Source organism: Chamaea fasciata, unplaced genomic scaffold, assembly GCF_029207755.1.
Source record: "Chamaea fasciata isolate MVZ Bird 193981 ecotype frontalis unplaced genomic scaffold, bChaFas1.0.hap1 SCAF_4, whole genome shotgun sequence".
NCBI classification, from domain to species: Eukaryota; Metazoa; Chordata; class Aves; order Passeriformes; family Sylviidae; genus Chamaea; species Chamaea fasciata.
The window spans coordinates 20829157-20838277 of NW_027094089.1; positions in this window are offsets into that span (position 1 = coordinate 20829157).

Consider the following 9121-nt stretch of genomic DNA (forward strand, 5'->3'; position numbering starts at 1 on the left):
ACTGGAGGGTTCTCCCCTCCCAGTCTTTTGCTACTGGTTTCTGTCAATGACCGTTTTGCTAATGAATCCCCTCCTCCCTTTCCCCATTGGACCCGTGTAAACCCACCCTGAGTCCCACCTCTCATTTAAAACCCCCTGTCGTCGGAGGCTCAGGGTCTCTCTGAGGCTCTGGGCTGAAGGCGAGGATCCCCTCAATAAAGCTGAAACCCAGTTGAATCCTCCGAGAGTCCCATTGTCTCCACCACAGTTCAGTGGCAGAGCAGCTGGCATAAAGAGCCCATTGATATCCTGTGGGGGCGTGTCAGGGGCTAGCCTGGCGCAGGAGGACACGCACCACCGCAAGACACTAGAGATTGTACTGGAGAGCTACAGTGGACAACTTTCCGTCCACACCCTTGCCCACAAATTATTTGCTTCCAAATTCAAATTGTTACCAAAAGAAAAAAGGAGCTGCAAGCCAGTCAAAGCCCTAACAGTTTTTACTGATGCGTCCGGAGCATCCCGCAGGTCAGTAATGACCTGGAAGAATCCTCAGACTCAGCAATGGGATACAGATGTGAAGTACGTTGAGGGATCTGTGGTGGTGTGTTTTTTCTTAATGTATACTTTTGTAATCCCTTAAAATTGTTTGCTCAGAACTCCTGCTCTTTCTTCATGCAGTTGGGTTAGTCCTTATTGTATCCATTTATTAAGATATCAATATACTCACTTCATTGCCAATCTTCCCAAGTCCCTGCCCTCAGTTCCTGAAATTTCTGTGTTCCTCTATGGAGGCCCCTGAGGCCACCACTGGGAGGTGTGCTCTCCCATGGAGGGAAAGCAGTGTGTGAGTAGGCAGAACTCCTTCACAGGAGTCTCTCTGGGAGACATACCTCCTGCTCAGGGTGAGTAAACTGTGTAAAAACCCCATGAGCACCTGCCTGTATGCTAATCCCTCAGCCCCTATTTGTTAAGCCCCTAGTTCCTGGTTTTTCTATCTACCCATTGATTGAATTTGGATCCCTCCCTGTTGGGTTCTGTTAAGCTATATTATAATGGTTTATTTCTTTCCTCCCCTCTGGTTTTAAAGAACATTACTTCCCCAGTTTATCCCTTCCCCTTATGCTGCCAATCCTAATGTATCATTCCCAGCCTCTTCCCCTGAATCCTGTCTGTCATTCTGTTGCCCTCCCCTGCTTCCAGAAAGTTCATGGAAGGGTGTCGAGTGATAGGACAGGAGTAGAGGAAGTCCCTCCCCCTATTCTCCCATTGGGTCCCTGGACAGTCTGTCCTACCCTTACCCATTCCCATCTTGTCTCTTACTGGTTAATGGTTTGATCCCTCCTGCTGTACCTCCCCTGTTTATAAGTTGCTGTCCTCACTGTCACACTGCTCAGCTGCAGCAGCTCCCCTGACACTAATAGCCCCGTCTGGGACTGGGATAAAGCTCTTGGACTCTGCCCTCCAACTGAGTCAGACTCATTCCTCCGCCATTGTTGCAAGTCTCTTCTGAGACAAGGGAAGGTTCCCTTAGCCGCCCCTCTGGTTCAGAAGATCCAGAGGAGTGTCCTCCACTTGTCCGCGGTGTTGGGCTTGTCCAGGTGGACAGAGGCTTCGCTCTCTGTGAGGGACACCGCGACACCTCCCCAGACTGGTTGTTTCCCCAATTCCATCTATTGGCCCAAGTGGTGAGATGAATAAGCCTTAGCAAAAAAAAGATTGTGGTTATTGTTCAGAATCCCATCTTGTTGTGTTCCAGGTTGTCAGCACAGTGTTCTATGTTAACAGTTCAGTGTTCCCTGTAACCCCCTGTTCTGTTTCCCTTTCAGTCACGTCACTGTTGAGCCCTACTGCTCCCCAAAATGGCGACCAGAAGTATATGCAAATTACCTTCCAGCAAAACACCATCCCGATGAAAAAACTCCAACAGACAACGAGCCAACGCTTGAAATGGAAAACCAAAGAGGACATGTTACAGTTGAGAAAGAGAGGCATCATCCCCCAGCTTTGCCCTTCTCACCGTGACCAACATGAGGCTGGCCCAGAGTGACACCCCTGCACTTTTGAGCCCACTGCGACTCCGAGTGTTCTCGCGAGGACAGAAGTCCCGGCTCTGCCTGCATTGTACTCCAGCAGACAGAGCTGCTCACATCCTCCTCAGAGTCACTTCTGGGAGCAGCGGCGGTGTGTGCATGACCCATCGGGCCCCCGCCCTAAGCTGATCCAAAAAAGGCATTAAAAAGCAGGAAGTCTCCTGCCCTATTCTTATCAAGTGGCAAACCCCATCACCTCAATTCCCCACATAATCTGGCACCCGAGAGCCTTGGGGTCTTTCAGTCGATGGCTCCGGGGAATAAAAGAAGCTCTGGAAGACCAGAAGGACTCCTGTTGTCTGTTCCGGCACCACCTGAAAGGAGCTGCCTGACCAAGCTGCTCTTGCAGCCCAACTCAAGAGAGCTGATCACTAGAGCTGCTAGGCTCAGTTGCCACGGCAACCATTCACAGGAGAGCTAAATCACAGGAGTGTGCCTGTGCCCCTAAGGTAAACAGTGTCTTTCTAAAGACCACTCACTAAGGAAGGTCACAGCACCCAGAAGACCACCTCCAGATGTCTTGGTGGCTGGTGACATTCTTTGACACCCTATTAAGTCCTCTTGAGTTGTATCATCCCCTTGTGCTCTCCCATTGGGTGTTGTTCTGTAAGTCCCTCCCTGGGATGCTCCTCCAGTTATGTCCTGTTGGTTGAATGTCTGTACCTTCCCTCACCACCTCCCCTGTTTATAAGTGGAAGCACACCCTTTGTCCTGCTAGCTGCTGGTCTCTGCCTCTGTCCCTCCTTCGAGTTATGTTTGCTTTTTGTTTTGGTCAACAAAATCGATCCTCGAAATGGCAGGCTGAGCCCGTCCAGTTATTTAGACCCCAATTTGCCTGGAGAGCCCTGAGGACACTCTGAAGCCCGGGGGGAAGGTGTCACGGCCCCTATTGCTCATTGTCCTTGACCCATCCCTGGAGTGCGCATCGCAGCAGGGATCCCCTCAAATTGTTGAGTTGGCCACAGCAGTTAGAGCTTTTGAAAGGTTTGCAGAGCCATTCAGTTTGATTACAGATTTGGCCTGTGTTGCAGGGGTAGTGGCTAGGGCAGAACATGCGGTTCTTGAGGAGATCTCAAAACACTTTCTGAGTTGCTCTTGAAACTTATTTATGCCGTCTCCTGTTTAAGCATCCTTATTTTCTGATGCATGTAAGATTGCATATCTATTTGCCAGGTCCAATTGCAGAGGGGAACCAGAGAGCTGATTCCCTTGCTGCTGCTGCAGTTGATCTGGCAAAACTTCCTGACCTCTTCCAACAGGCAAAGCTGAGCCATCAGATGTTCCATTAGAATGTGCCTGGCCTGGTCAAACTGTTTAATCTGAAGTGCGACCAGGCCAAAGCCATTGTGGCCACCTGTCCCCATTGCCAGTGCTCAGCACTACCATTGCTGGGTGCAGGAGACAACCCCAGAGGCTTGGAGAGTTGCCAAGTGTGGCAAACGGACATCACACACATTCCCAAATTTGGCTGAATGAAGTATGTCCATGTCTCTATCGACACCTTCTCTAGGGCAGTGTATGCTTCTGCCCACGCAAGGGAAAGAGGAGAGCATGCAGTGAAACATCTGCTGCAAGCCTTCTTAGTGTTGGGGGTCCCTAAAGAGATAAAAACAGACAATGGCCCTGCATATATTTCCGAGGTCCTTAATACCTTCCTGCAGAAGTAGGGAGTTGACCACTTCCCCAGTGGCCAAGCCTTGATTGAGTGAGCCTACCAGTCACTCAAGAGAGCCTGGAACACCAATGGGAGAGCAGTGGAGGGCTAACCCCTCAAGAGAGACTGTGTAAAGGTCTCTTTACCATTAATTTCCTAAACTGCTCTTCTGAGAATATGAATCCCCTGGTGGTCAGGCACTTCTCCCCTCATGGAGATCACAAGTCCAAAAAACATCCTCCAGTCCTAATAAGGGACCCAGAAAGCAGGCAGATTGAGGGGCCATACAAACTAGTGATATGGGGATGTGGGTACGCCTGCATGTTCATGCCCCAAGGATTACGGTGGATCCCACAAAAGTGGGTGAAACCATACATCCCTGTGCACACCATGAGACTTCCAGATGATGAACACCGAGAGGTATCAGTAGTTAAAGGAAGGCACCTCAGTGGAGAAGAAAAACCCTGTTCCTCTTTTTACCCCAATTTCCTTTTTTTGAATATGTTTATTGATGATTCTTAAAGAACATTTAATCCCTCCTATGTTTTATTCCCCTAGGAGGAAGCCATCCCCAAAAATATTACCTCTAATGTGGACCCTTGCCATTACCACCATCCTGAGGCCAGATTCGGAAGTGTGGATTGTCCTGCAGCCCAGGAAGAACATCTGGGTTGCGCTTGCAGAGACCTTCCGACAGGATCACATCTGCTTGTCCACAGCAGCAATAGAGAAGCTGTTGTCATCACGCCCAGTGGGAATCCTATTCAGTCCCACAAAATTCCCAAAATCCCTGCTTGAGGTCCAAAAGAAAACCGATTCGGAAAAGACCCATATAAAATGATTTATAGAGGTGGCTCCACCTATAAGTTCCAGCTTCCCATCTCCAACACCCTTATTCTGGGTGGAGTCATTACCTAAATTAGACAAAGAACTTGAAGAATTTGAACTCCTGGGATCCTCTGTTGCCCTGCAGCATGCCAAATTTTATTATGAACCCTTGTACCACCAGAACTTGTATCAATCTGTCCACCAATATAAAAAGAAATTTTCTGGGGCCAGCTGGTGCACCTCTCTTGCCAAAACTAGCAGGGCCTCCACAGAGGATGGAAACTCCCAAAAACTGGACAAGGTAACCTTTGATTTCTGTGGGGATTGAGCATGGGCTGGCATCCCCTCTTCCCTAATAGGAGGCCCATGTACACTTGGGTGGTTGTCGCTGTTTACCCCAACAAAACCCAAACTGACAATTGAAAAATGAAGAACAATTCAGCCATCCAAAAAAGGAGCTTAAAGGATGTGGATGAAAATTGTGATGCAGAAATTATTCACTGGGCCAAGACAAAAAGGGTTGCTGTGTCCATGTTTTTGCCTTGGGTGGCAGCAGTGAAAGCTCTAAGAGAATTGTGTCACCTAGAGTGTTGGGTGTCTAAACAAGCCAACTTAACGTCACCTGCTTTAAGTGACCACCTATCAGATGAAAAAATAACTAGGCAAGCCACCCTAGAGAACAGGACAGCTATTGATTTCCTGTTGCTGCTTCACAAGCATGATTGCACAGAGTGTGAGGGTCTCTGTTGTATGAACTTAACATCAAAAAAGGAGGACATCCATGTGACCATAAAGAAGATGCAGGAAATGATTAGCAGCATTAAGACTGAATCTGAGGACTGGCTAAATAACATCTTCTTGGGATGGGGCCTTTCAGGATGGCTTTCTTCAATCTTAAAGACTGTTCTTTGGTTCATTTTCATTGTTATTACCATGTCCCTCCACACCCTGTTGGTCCTCCTAAGTTGTACCCTCCCCTTGTGCTCCCCCATTGTGCACTGTTTTTTAAGTCCCTCCTTGAGCTTCTCCTCTTCTGTCCTTGATTGGTCTCTGCCTTGTACCCTCCCCTTGTTCCATCCCAGCTTAAAAGGTGAGCGCAAAGCTCTGTGTACATCTTCTGTCCCTGACCCTTCCTTGGAAATAAACCCTTCTTCCCTCCTTAGGAAACACACAGAAGATCCCTCTCTTGTCTCTTCAGAAGTTTGCGTTGCCATTGTTGGGATCACGAGTCAACCCACCAGGGGGCTTGGCAGTTGTGAGACGTGGCAGACGGGTGTCATGCACATCCCCCAGTTTGAGAGGTTCAAGTACGTCCATGTGTCTGTTGATACCTTCTCTGGCATTGTTCATGCTTCAGCCCACACAGGGAGAAGACCACAGACACACAGAAACTATCTTGTGCAGGCCTTCTCCACGTTGGGGATCCCCAAAGACATTAAGACAGATAACGGTCCGACACACGCCTCCAAGGAGTTTGATAATTTCCGGCAAGAGTGGGGGGTGGAACATTGCAAGGGGATCCCGTACTCCCCCAATGGTCAGGTAGTGATAGAGAGAACTAATCACACCCTCAAAACGACCTTGGAACAACAGAGGGAGGATGCCAGGATCAACAGCCTACACCAACGGCTCTGCAAAGAACTCTTCACACTGAATTTCCTTAACTGCTTGTATGAAAATCTTAATCTTCTTGTCATCAGGCATTTTAACCAAAACCACCAGTTAAAATTGAAAGAGCGGCCACCAGTGAAGGACCCTGGTGAAGTACCCTGAGACTTGGGAGGTTCTGTGTAGTGGTGTGATTTTTAGTTTTATCCGTTAATGTATGGATTCATAGTTTGTTCTTATATTGCTGTATGTGTGTTAATGGTTTGTTCCGTGTATCCCCCGTGTTTCTTTTCCTTATGGTTTCCCCCGAGTTACAGTTTTATGCCAATCATTTGTTATATAACTCCCAGGTCCTGTCTGTCACCTTGAGGCCTCACCCTGGATCTGGAAAATTCCAGTGAGGTTGTCGTGTGATTGGGCAGGATCCCAGCTGTTCCCTCCTTTCCCTCCTGTGTTGGTTCCTTTGTATGCCCTTCATCTGCAGAGCCACTTCCTAACTGTTTTTTATTGGTCCTGTGCTCTACCCTTCCCCCTGCTCCTCCCCTGTTCTTAAGCTGTTGCACCAAGGCAGTGTGGGCTCTGCTGAGGCGAACTCCCTGGAGGTGAGGTTGTCCCTTGCAGGGCGCTAATAAACTCCAGTGGTTGACTCCTTGACAGTGTCCTCCCTTCTTCCCTTCTTTTCTTCGTTGCTGCTCACACTGTGCAGGACAAAGAACCTACAGGATCAGTGAAGTATGCCAGCACACAGAGATGTACCTTTCCTGCAGTTGGTGTCAGGGCTGGCAGAGGCAAGGCAGGAAGAGGTTCCCGAAGACACCGAACCCCCACAGTTCAGGGGCCCTTTGACTTAGTTATCTGGGGGAGGGGATACATGTGGATATCCACCCCCTCAGGCCTCAAATGGGCTCCTGGGAAGTGAGTGAAGCCCTATATTCCATCAAGAAGGAAGAAAACTTCAACTGCTGCTGCACACCCGCCTGTGCCACCAAAAGGTGTGACAGTTGCCTTGTCATAACAGCGACGTAGAAGAAGTGGAGAACCCAAACCCTGTTCCTGACCCTGCTCCAGTTCCAAGTTCTTACCAGCTGCCCCTTTTAATGTTTAATGACTTCAATGAGTTTAATGCATTATTCTTTTATTTATGTGTTGTTTTGAAATTTCCTTTTAAGGTCACCATCTCCTCCCCTGAAATGAAGCTGAAACACCTGTGGCTTCTCTTTCTCGTCAGCCAGTCCATGGAAGCGTGGATCATCCCCCAATCCCGCAAGAATGTGTGGGTGACCCTAGCCCGTAGGCTCCAGCAGGACCAGCTCTGCTTGTCTACAGCCTGAGCAGATTAACCTGCCTGGTGGAGATTCCATTTTTTCACAGAAGTCTAATAGAAGTGCAGTGGAAAGTGAATCAGGAAAGGGCTCCCTTCAAAATCATTTACAGAGGCAGCTCCACTTACAAGTTCCAGCTCTCGCTTGCTAAGCCCCTTATCCTTTGGAGTTATTGGGTGGAGACCTTGCCAAAACTGGAAAGAGAACCCCAAGAATTTGAGATTTTAGGTTCATCCATTGCTTCCCTTTGCATTCAGTTCAACTATGAGCCCCACTATCAGAAGGATTGTTTTGAATCAGTCATTCAGTACAACAAAAATTTTACAGCTGTAAATTGGTGCCCTGCTATAGCTAAAACAAGTTGGCCCTCCACTGAGGATGGGTACCCTAGAAGGTTGGACAAAGGAGTCTCAGCATTTTGTGGTGCCTGGCATCCCCTCTCACCATCTCGGAGGTCCGTCCACACTGGGTCAGTTGTCCCTGCTCTTGCCCAACATGACTGAAAATGTTAATTCAGACAAGCAAAACAAATTGAGAGTCCAGAAAAGGGGGTTTTTTTTTGAGCAAACCAATTGGACGAATCGTCTGTCTCTCCGCAAAACCTGCCCCTTGTTCCAGAATGTCCCATGTCAGTCCTCCCTTGAACCAACTCCCTGCCCGTTGCCCCACCTACCTGATTGTCAATCTGTGTTCATCCCTGGCCTTAGTTCTGGAAAGATCTGTAGTGTTTGAAGCACCACTGGTTTGCTCAATTTCTGTCCTCCCATAATGTTCTCCCATTGGTCACTGTTCTGTAAGTCCCACCTTGAGCTCCTCCCGTTTGTCTTTAATTGGTTTCTGCATTGCACTCTCCCCTTGTTCCTCCTCTGCTTAAAAGTCAGTGAAAGGGTGTAGCAGATATGGACTATAATTGAATCATCCAGACTGGGCCTCATCCTGAGGCCTGTAGGAGGTTGTGGCACAGATAGAAAGTAGTGCCAAGTATGTGTCGCATTTAGAAATTTCATTTAAGGCGTTACCAAGTTAACAAGTATAGTAATTGGTGTGGACATAGTAGCTACCTTAAACAGTTTATTGAACAATGAGTGTTTGCATTCTTCCCTGTGCCATGTACCAATGAAATGTAGCTGTAAGTATAAACTATATAGAGTGTATAAAACCAGCCATCTTACACAGAATAAAGGAGAAACGTAGCAGTAATCATATTGATCGGACCTGCGATTGCTCTGCCGACTTCCTTTCATTATTTCGGGGTTCCCCTGCGACTTCGCAAGGGTCTGTAATTTGGCTTTTTGTAGTAGTGTGTTAATTAATCAGTTTAACTTCCTTTACTGTTCAGTATCTTTTTATTTATTTGGTAACTTCCAAGTCTCCTCCTTCCTCCTCTTGGTACCCGCCAACCTAAAGTCCTGCCCATTCTCCTGTCAGTCTTATTTATGTCCAAGCCCCTTGTTCTGGGCCCTTCCCCAAGCAACACCTACCCAGTTGCCAATCCTCCCTGAACCCATCCCCTCCCTCTAGAATATTCTCTTGCAATCGATAAGCCATTGGCTGTATGACTATGTACCCTCCTCCCCTTCCTCATTATTGGATTATTTATCTGCCTGTTCCTGATAAGTCCCCCAATGGTTTCCCTG